General features: G+C 40.9%; 1 pseudogene; it reads left to right on the top strand.

Annotated features, from left to right (window-relative positions):
• The first annotated feature begins 5,809 nt into the window (after nucleotides 1–5,809).
• On the top strand, nucleotides 5,810–7,140 carry LOC122659310 (annotated as a pseudogene).
• Nucleotides 7,141–9,966: the final 2,826 nt, after the last annotated feature.

The following is a 9,966-nucleotide window of genomic DNA, read 5'->3' as shown; positions in this document are numbered from 1 at the left end:
GATCCGCTTTGTTTTTCACAAAACCGAATGAAGTCACGACACTGTCAAACTTCAAATACCACTGCCTGGAAGCTTGTTTGAGACCGTAAATAGACTTCTTGAGTCCACAGAAGATGGTCTGAACCATCCATCGCAAGACCCTCAGGTTTAATTCAACAAGCTCCCAAACATCATTATGTTTCATCGATTCCACCTCATCTCTCATTACATCTAACCACAAATCTAATTGAGAACTAGAAACAACGCCTGAATAAGTAACTGGATCAACCTCACAACCAATGTCGTAGTCATGTTCTCTCAGATAGACCTCATAGATAGATGGTATTTCTGAATTTCTCCCCTTGATGGATTTCCGTGATGGTGCTACCACTGCCTCACCTTGAATCTGAGAAATCTCAGTTGGAACTGCATCAATGATAGGATCTTCAATCGCATCCTGATTGAGAGGAATCTCATCAGGTGCTACATGAATGTCAAGGACCGTTATCAATATCAGGCTCCTGAACTTCAGTAAGTGTAACTAATGGCGTAGTATGCCCCACATCCATCTGAATAGGTAGAAGAACATGTACTGATGTACCAACCATGTCACTATCTCGAACAGTCTGAGAACAATCATTCCTTTTGGCCACATCAAATTCTAGAAACTTCGCTGCCTATATAAGTCCATAATTCTAGTGTCTCCGCAGGGGTTATAAAATTTATATCCCTTTGAATGATCTGGGTAGCTAACAAAATAGTAATGAGTAGTCTTGGGATCCAACTTGTTCAAAGTCGGATAATATAATTTTACTTCTGCAGGGCACCCTAAACTCTAAGATGGTTTCTGGGTTTAGTTAACTACATAGTTAAGGATACAAGGAGTAGTTTTCAAAAACTTCTCCCATAAGAACTTAGGTAAAATTTATCTTACTAATCATACTCCTCACCAGTGCGGTTATGCCTTTCGGCAACACCATTTTTCTCAGGACTTCCTAGCATAGTAAACTGACCAACTATCCCAGAGTCCTCTTAGTATTTGGCAAATAGGCCCTTAAGCTATCCAGCATCGCCATGTCTGCCATAATACTCACCCCCACGATCGGATTTAACAATTTTAATAACTTTCCCCAACTGATTGTCAACTTCAGTCCCAAAAATCTTGAACTTGTCAAGAGATTCAGACTTTTCTTTAATTAAGAACAGATAGCCATATTGGGAGTAGTCGTCTATTAAAAGAAATGAAATAAAAAATTTCTACACAATGTGGCTGAATAGGGACCACTGATGTCAGTGTGAATGACCTCCAATAGGTCAGAACTATAGACTACAGTTTTTTTCTTTATCTTGGTCATCTTTCCCTTACATCAGTCTACATAAGTTTCTAGATCACTTTCGAGAGTAGGTAGGATGTCAGACTTTATCAGCCTTTCCACTCTTGCCTTAGAAATATGACCTAACATCTTATGCCACAATGTGAAAGACCGTTCTTTAGGTAAGGGTCTTTTGGAAACAACGTTTTCAACATTATGGAAGGCGTAGATATCATTGGGAGATAAACATAGTCTGTACAATCCATTGGACGTAATGCAGGAACTAACTTTATTTGAAACAAATTTATCAAACTGTTCTTTATTTCAAAATGGTAACTACCAATGTCCAACACTGAAATCGAAATTAAATTCCACCTGAAGGATGGTACATAAAAAGTATTCTTTACAGTCAAATTAAAACTAGAAACTAGTAATAAAATGATATCTCCCACGAACTCTACGTCAATCATATCCATCGTTCCCTATGACAAGCCTTGATTTATCCTGATTTGGCCTCTTCCGATTTATGAATCCCTATATGGTAAAAACAACTTAGTTAGTTGCCCCGCCGTCTAGCCTCCAAGTACTGGATGAGGCTTATGATAGATTGGATTCACAAACAAAAGTCAAAGAATCGTTACCTGATGGCCTGGGTTTTGATAACCAAGTCTTGTATTTGTTGCAGTCCTTCTTTATGTGACCCTTCTTCTTGCAAAAGAAGCAGCGATCACTCTCTTTCTTAAAAGAGTCTTTCTTCGGTCCCAAATTGTTAATCTGATCGCACTCTTTATTGGCAGACTTATGAGTATGGTTTTTAGACTTTTCACTCTCATGGGATTTGGAAATAACAAGTAGTTTCACTTCCTCGGATACAACCCTAGAAATAGGGTCATCGATACTCCAGACACCATCCTGGGAAAGGTAGTTGGTTTTGATGATGTCAAAATCAGAAGGTAGGGTATTAAGAACTTGATGAAAAATCAAGGCATCAGGAAGAGCAATATTCAAGGCTTTGATTTTGGTTTGATAGTCAATCATCCAAACAATATAATCCCTAACACCCCTAGAACCATGATATTTCATATTAAATAGCCCTTGCAGAAGTCTCCCAATCTCAGCATTCGATGAAACTTGGTATCTCTTGGAAATTGCATCCAGTAATTCCCTGGCAGTACATTTATCAGGTAGACCACTCTTAAGGTGTTTCGATATCGACCTCTTTATAGATAGTACAACTAAGCGATTACTCTTTTCCCATACAAAATGCATAAATTTTTCATCCTCAGTACTATCAGCTGTTATGTCCATTGGTTTATCTATAACAAGGGACGTATGCACATTTGCCATCCCCATGGCAAATATAATGTCATCTTTTCACTTCTTAAAATTTGACCTAGTAAGAATCTCAATAGTGACCATGTTATTATTGACAGAAAAGGTGACTGAAAATTTAAACAATGAACAGTACAATAATCAGCATGATGCAAGTACAACTTGAAACCTTATAAGCTAATGAGAATTTTACACACATCATTGTGAAAACACCTTTGGGCTGAATTCTCAATATGCAATTGTAAAAATCCCTACATAATGGGAATACAGTTCAACTTTCAAAATCCACCACCTTTGGGTGTGCAAAATTCTAGGGTCAGCCTATTCACATGCATACTGTATATGCACCCCTTTAAGTACCAATACATGATCACCACCTTTGGGTGTATGACCACACTTCAGAGTTGAAGGACATCCCACAACTGTATGAGACTGGTGTTTCACAAATCCAACAAGGAAGGTCGCTTTGGCGGCTGCATCCTGTCGAACCCATAGAACTCTCTCTTGGGATATTCCAAAATTACTTACATCCTTAAACAAGTTGTGTTATTTTATAATTTATGACAAGGGGCTTAACTGTCTCAAAATTAACACAAATATGCCAACAGTATTGTTCATCAAAGCAGGTATTCCAGCAAGTCAGAAAATTAGTTCGGTTCCCAATGGAACGAATCGACAAATTTCAGAATAGGGCATGCATCAAAAGAATACCAAGAATATTTAAAATATGCATATCTATTTTTAATGTCTTAAAACTAACACAAAATTCAATGATTCTATTCATCAAGGTAGGTATTCCAGCAAGTCAGAAATTGGTTCGGTTCCCAATAGAACGAACCGATAAATTACATAAAAGGGCATGCATCAATAGAATACCAAAAATATTTAAAATATGCATATCTGATCAAAACAGAGGGCACCATTATGTAGAGCACAGAAAAACAGAGCCAACGCAAAAAACGGGACCCCAAACAGAGTCTCGTAGCCCCCAGAAAGCTCGGTCAAAGTTCAAGTCCAAATCTGGTTGACTGTACTGGTCAAACCGGTCCAAAAAGTCACACCAAATCAATTTGGCTCAACCCTGGTTTGAGTAAACCGGTTCAGACCCGGTCCAATCGGGTTCGGGTCACCTATGTCAGGGTCAAAATTTGGGTCAATGGGTTAGAAAACGGGTCGACCCGACCCAACAACGCACGTTTGCCGATCTTATAACAGTCAGGGGCGCACGATAGCAAACCCCGTAAAACGGTTTTTTTTTTTTTTAAACTTCTGCCGGCGAGTGAGATCCACTCGCCGCTTTCGTCGACGCATGAGAGCGCATCCGACGGCCGCCGACGGTGATCCACCAACCTTGTTTCGCATCCATAGTGATGATGATTGCAGCGGAAAATAAAGAACAAAGATCTAGGTGCTTCCCCTCTATTCCCAAAGTAACTGGCTTGATGAGAATACCGAATGCGCAGGGACGACGAACATTGAATATCTCCCTCTCTTTCAAGAATGCATTCCTCAATAGCAATTGAGAATAATAAGTTGTGATGGGTAGAGGGGGGACCTAGCTCTCCTTATATAGTAATCCCTATAGAGTCTGACTCATTACAGTCCCAATAGGAATCTATCTGGCCCACACTAAGCCAGTCCACATTAGACTTATAATATAACTTAATGACCCCACTTTATTAGACCAAAACCCTAATTAGCCTAGTTTAGGGATTTAATTATGTCCATATGGAATTTTATTAGAACTAAAATTCTAACAGGAGATGCCGACGTTGTTGAACATGGAAGACAACGTAAACAATGTAGGTAGAAAGCCGCAGAAAACGAAAGAGAAAAAACAACAATGACAGAAGGAGCAAAGACCAGGTTTCTTCGACAAAATTCAAAGTCGAAATCGGCGCATTAGGGTTTTCTTAGTAAACGTAACGGAAATTAGTGGTAAATCTTGGATATTGTAGACTTCGGTTTTGAGCAGAGACGAGGAGAAAGGCATGTTCATTGTCCATTGGATGGGATGACGATGACGGGGGAAAATATAGACACCCCTCAACGATGACCTGTTTTCATGTACACCCCGTCATCTTTAAAATCTTCTGAGTCAGTCCACCGAGTTAATCCACCTTTATCTATCTAACCGAAAACATAAAGTTACCAAAATACCCTCTATACCTTAATACATTAAAAATCAAAAAGATCAAACTACCCTAAGCCATTTTTATTTCAATTTTGGATTGATTTCTTGAAATAGTCAATAAATGGATTTTTGGTCAAAAAATTGAAATTGATTTTGTTGTATCAATATGAAATATTTCAAGAATAAAAAAAATCCATTTGATAGTTCAAATTCTGAGAATAGATTAATTCTCTGTATTTCTTTGGGAAGGATGGTGGTGGTGGTGGTGACAGTGGTGGCAGGGTAGTGGTGACGTGGAAGTAGTGGCAATGGTGGTGGTGGTGGCTGTGGTGGTGGTAGCGAGGTAGTAGTGGTGGAAGTAATGGGGTAGTAGTGGTGGTAGTGGTGGTGGTGGTGGCGGTGGCAATGGTGGGAGTGGGGTGGTGGTGGTGAGACCATTAGGAGAAGAAGGGTGGTGTTTTATTTTTAACATGAAATTAACCATGTGCTCATTCAAGAGCAAGAGTGCTAAATCAAATGAAATAGAAATTCTGAAACAGCTCCTCAGCTATTTCAGGAGCTGTTTCAGAATTTCTATTCCCCTTGATTTCTATTTCACTGAAATAAGGTGCAAAAATCAAACCAAACAATTTCAGAAATAGAAATCACCCCCTGAAATTGAAATAGAACTCATACCAAATCAGGTCTAAATCCTCCCACCCTTCTAGTTACCCTATTTGTCAAATCTCTCACAAAACCTACTCACCGCTGCTGTCTCCTCGACCCCCCACCTTCATCGTCGATCACCATCTACCTTGCATCTCCGATGGCCATTGCTACTCTTCAGGTAAGCTCTCTCATGGATCACCGTCTACTTTGATACCCTAAGTTGGATTGAGAGGAAACTTCTATAATAAACTTGTTAAACAATCAATCCAAAGTAGTATTCAAAGACTTTACTTCCCTTCCATAGGTCAAATGCAAACCCAACCAAAATCCAATCCACTTCATTCCATCTTCATTTTTTCAAAGATTTCTTTGTTTCAAATTCACTACCACACACCAGAAGAAAAGATTAAGAAGAAAACACAGCCAAGACATTTTTCTCATATCAAACACACCATCAATCCAGCATGTTACAGCTTGAGCTTTTACCTTACCTTCTCCTCTACATTCTTCCATTCTTCTTCTTTGTCAAAACTTGCTTCACTTATGCAACCAATTACAAGAAATCATCTTTCATCTCCTGCAATTAAGCTACCCAGATCCTAACCTTTACAAGGCTCAACTCTCAACATATCTGCCAATAGAGATCGATTCAATTAATGGGTCACAGAGCTTCTTCAAAACAGTGAGAATGGAACCATCATCCTTCAACGTTCTCTCGGCCATTGTCATCTCATAACTACCAATCCCCTCAATGTCCAACACATCCTTAAGAGCCAATTCTACCTCTACCCAAAAGGCAGTTTCTCTCAAGATTGCCTCTCCAATTTTCTTTCCCTCCGGAAATTTGTCGAGACAGTGGTCGAAGACGAGCTCTCTGATCGCCTTCTTCCTCTACTCTTGACCCCCACCACTAAAAAATCCGTTCTTGATCTGCAAGACATCCTTCAAAGATTTGCATTTGATAATATTTGCAAAATTGCTTTTGGGTTCGACCCAATGTATCTTTCCCCATCATTCCCACAACCAAAAACAGAATTTGTAGTTGCATTTGAAGTAGCTACACTATTAAGTAGCAAGCGATTTGGTTCAATTTTTCGAGGGATATGGAAGGTGAAAAGGGCATTTGATATTGGGTCAGAGAAGCAATTGTGAATAGCAATTTCAAAAGTTCATGAATTTGCAACAAGTATTGTAAGAGAAAAGAAACGAGAACTAGAAGAGAAATCTTCAATTGAAACAGAGGATCTTCTCTCAAGAATCTTGAATTTTGACCATTTAGATGAGAATTTCATTACAGACATGGTGATCATCTTTATCTTAGCTGGTTGTGATACTACATCGGCAAGATTGACATGGTTCTTCTAGTTAATTTCCAGGAATCCTTGAATAGAAAAGGAGATTTTGAAGTAGATAATAAAGGAGAAACCTGAAGGGGTTGATCATTTCAATGAGCTGAAGGATATGATATGCACCCACAGTGCTCTCTACGAGAGCATGAGGCTCTATCCACTAGTCCCTTTTGATGGTAAGCAGGCAGCAAGCGACGATATGTTGCCAGATGTGTCTGTAGTAAAGAAAGGAATGCAAGTGTCATATCATCCCTATGTGATGGGGAGAATGGAGTCATTATGGAGCAAAGATTGGACGGAGTTCCGCCCAGAGCGGTGGTTGGAGAAAGAGGAGATTACCGAAAAATGGAGGTTTGTGGGAAGGGATTTATGTAGTCTTCCCTAAAGGGTATTTTCATCTTCCAACTTTTAATTTGAGCAATTTGGTCCTTAAAAAATGGTTGAGTGAATATTAACATTTAAACCTAAACGGCAGTTAGTTTGATGAACTAATTTACTTATTTCAATAGATGAGGAGGTCATTTCCAAACTAAAAAAAAAGATGAGGAGGTGTGTTTGAAAGGTATTAACGATGAGGGGGTGTACATGAAAACATGCCATAGTTGAGGGGGTGTCCCTATATTTTCCCCTTTCTAAAATTCACATCAGTAAAATACAGATCAGAATCAATCACAGCCAAATCGCTGAATCGATCTGATTCCAAGTTTTGAAACAATATCCCAGGATTTATAACTTATAACATAAGCCTAACTATGAAGGGATTTTAATCCTCTCCAATTCCTAAAGGCCCTGTTTGTTTAGAGGGGACTAGGTGGGCTGGGAAAATGGTGATGTGGCACTTTAAAATCCCACCCCAATCTTGTTTGGTTAACTTGGGGTGGTGAACTTACAAAAGCTTCAAAATCCCACCCCTTTTTTGTGGCACTTTGGTTACTGATACACCATATTTTATCCACCCAGTCCTAGGGTGACACCTGAAAGATTGAAGCCCAAGAAACACGTTCCGCCCAAGATTTGCATATCACGTTCAGGGCGATTAAACCGATATAACCACGTCAGCAGGGACGGTTAAGGAAAATCCTAAAGGCGTTATGAATGGTAACCGTAATCCACGTATGGGAAGATTCCTAACCGAGAACAACTCAATCTCTTAACGAGGAAGGAAACCTATCGGGAAGGTCATGGTGAAGGGGACCGGGGTGAAACTTGTATAAATAGAGGCCATTGAGCCCAGATTAAGGGAGATCAATCAATTAAGAAATCAAGAAAGCTTCAAGAAATTCTTTATTTCCAATACTAGTTTCAATGTTGCAGAGAGGGAAACCTCACAGCTAAGTAGGCATCTTTCTTTGTGCAACATTTTTGGCACCGTTTGTAGGAATGAAGAGCAAGAAACCTGCGAAGACCCCAAGATGACCAACACTCGCAACCAGTCGAAGATTTTGAAGGCTACTGCCACTACCGCCGCTCGTGCCGCTGCTCAAGAAGGGGCACCGGAGGGACCCTCTGACCCACACGCCGGACGGGACGATGTAATTATAGAAGAGGACAATTCCCAGAAGGAAGATTCTCAACCAAGACTCCTTGGAGATCCACCGTGGTTTGTGTCGGTGGAACAATTCGAAGCAATGCAAACTTGGTGGTAGGACCAGATGAACCAGATTATGGAAATGCAGTGTAATATCCTACAAGGAATTCCATCGCAACCTTCGCACCCGTCTCAGGCGAAGAAGAGAACCCATTCCCTAGAACACAGTGAAAATCACAGCGATGCAAACAATGTTCAGGGAAAGGGTAAAGAAGCCCTGGGAGATAACATGAGACAAGAATCTCAGATGACCAAGGTGGAACAGGCCTTGAATGACAAGGTGATGGAGTTACAGGAGCAGATCCAAGAAGTTCTGAAGGGAAAGAATCATGCTTCAAGCCATGACTTCCAATTCACCACCGATCTTGCCTTCACAGACGAGATCAAAGCAGAGTGCCTACCTAGGGGTTTCAAGATGCAAGCTATTGAGCAGTATGTTGACACGATGGATCCAGAGGACCATCTTGAAAGTTTCAAATCTTTGATGTTCTTTCAAGGGGCATTAGACGCTATTCTGTGCCAGGCATCCCCCTCTACCTTGAAGGGTTCGGCAAGATAGTGGTTTACGCACCTTAAGCCACGATCACTCTCTAGCTTCGTGGAGCTCGGACGGGCCTTTCCTGCCAACTTCATGAGTAGTAGAGTCCACAAGAAGACAATAGCTAATCTTTTGACCATTAAGCAACGCTCTAATGAAGCGATCAGAGACTTTCTTACAAGGTTCAACAATGAGGTGCTGGAGGTACAAAATTTGGACCCGATTGTGAAGTTCCAAGCCCTGCGCAGTGGCATAAGGGATGTAGAACTGAAGAAGTCCTTGGTCATGGACAAGCCAGCTTATATGTATGAGCTCTTCTCGCATTACAAAAAACACATCAATCTTGCAGAAGTTCTTGTAGTCGAGCAAGAGAAAGAGACAAAGCCCGAGAAGAAAAGTGTGGAGAAGAAAGATTCCCAATCTGGGGCAAATGGCTAGAAAGATGGAAAAGACCAGAAAGACGGGAAGGGGAAGAGGAAGAGAGATGATCGGGCATGGGTTCCTAAAAGCGATCCAAAGCCGGAGCCCTCATACACTGCTCTTACACACAACTGGGCATACATCCTTAATGAGATTAAGGACCAAGTAACCCTGCGCTGGCCAAGATGACAAAGCCTACACATGAGCGCAATAAGAACAAATATTGCAGATTCCACCAAGATCATGGCCATGACGAGGAGGATTGCAGACAACTGAAGGATGAAACAGAAGCCCTCATCCAAAGGGGCTGGCTGAGCAAATTCGTTAAAAAGGAGGGTGGCGACAGAAGACAAGGGAACCGAACCCCAGAACCTGAGGAGAGAGAAAAGTCCCTTACTCAGTTGGGCGGCAATGAAGATAGGGCAGATCCAGCTGGGCGCAGGCGCCATACCAAGAATGCACCCCTCAGAGAGATAGCTACAATCTTTGGAGGCCTAGGTATGGGGAGAATCCTCAAATTCTCGAAAACATCATGCTCGGTGCATGTTCTAGGCTGAAATGTTAGACAAGAAAAGAAGAACCGAGCAAAAAATAACTTTTTCGGACGAAGATCTCTTTGATATATAGTCGTCCCACGATGACGCCTTGGTGATCAAGATGACTAT

Source organism: Telopea speciosissima, chromosome 4 (genome assembly GCF_018873765.1).
Source record: "Telopea speciosissima isolate NSW1024214 ecotype Mountain lineage chromosome 4, Tspe_v1, whole genome shotgun sequence".
Taxonomy (NCBI): domain Eukaryota; kingdom Viridiplantae; phylum Streptophyta; class Magnoliopsida; order Proteales; family Proteaceae; genus Telopea; species Telopea speciosissima.
The sequence above is the reverse complement of the archived record's forward strand: the minus strand, read 5'-3'. Positions and strand labels throughout refer to the sequence as shown.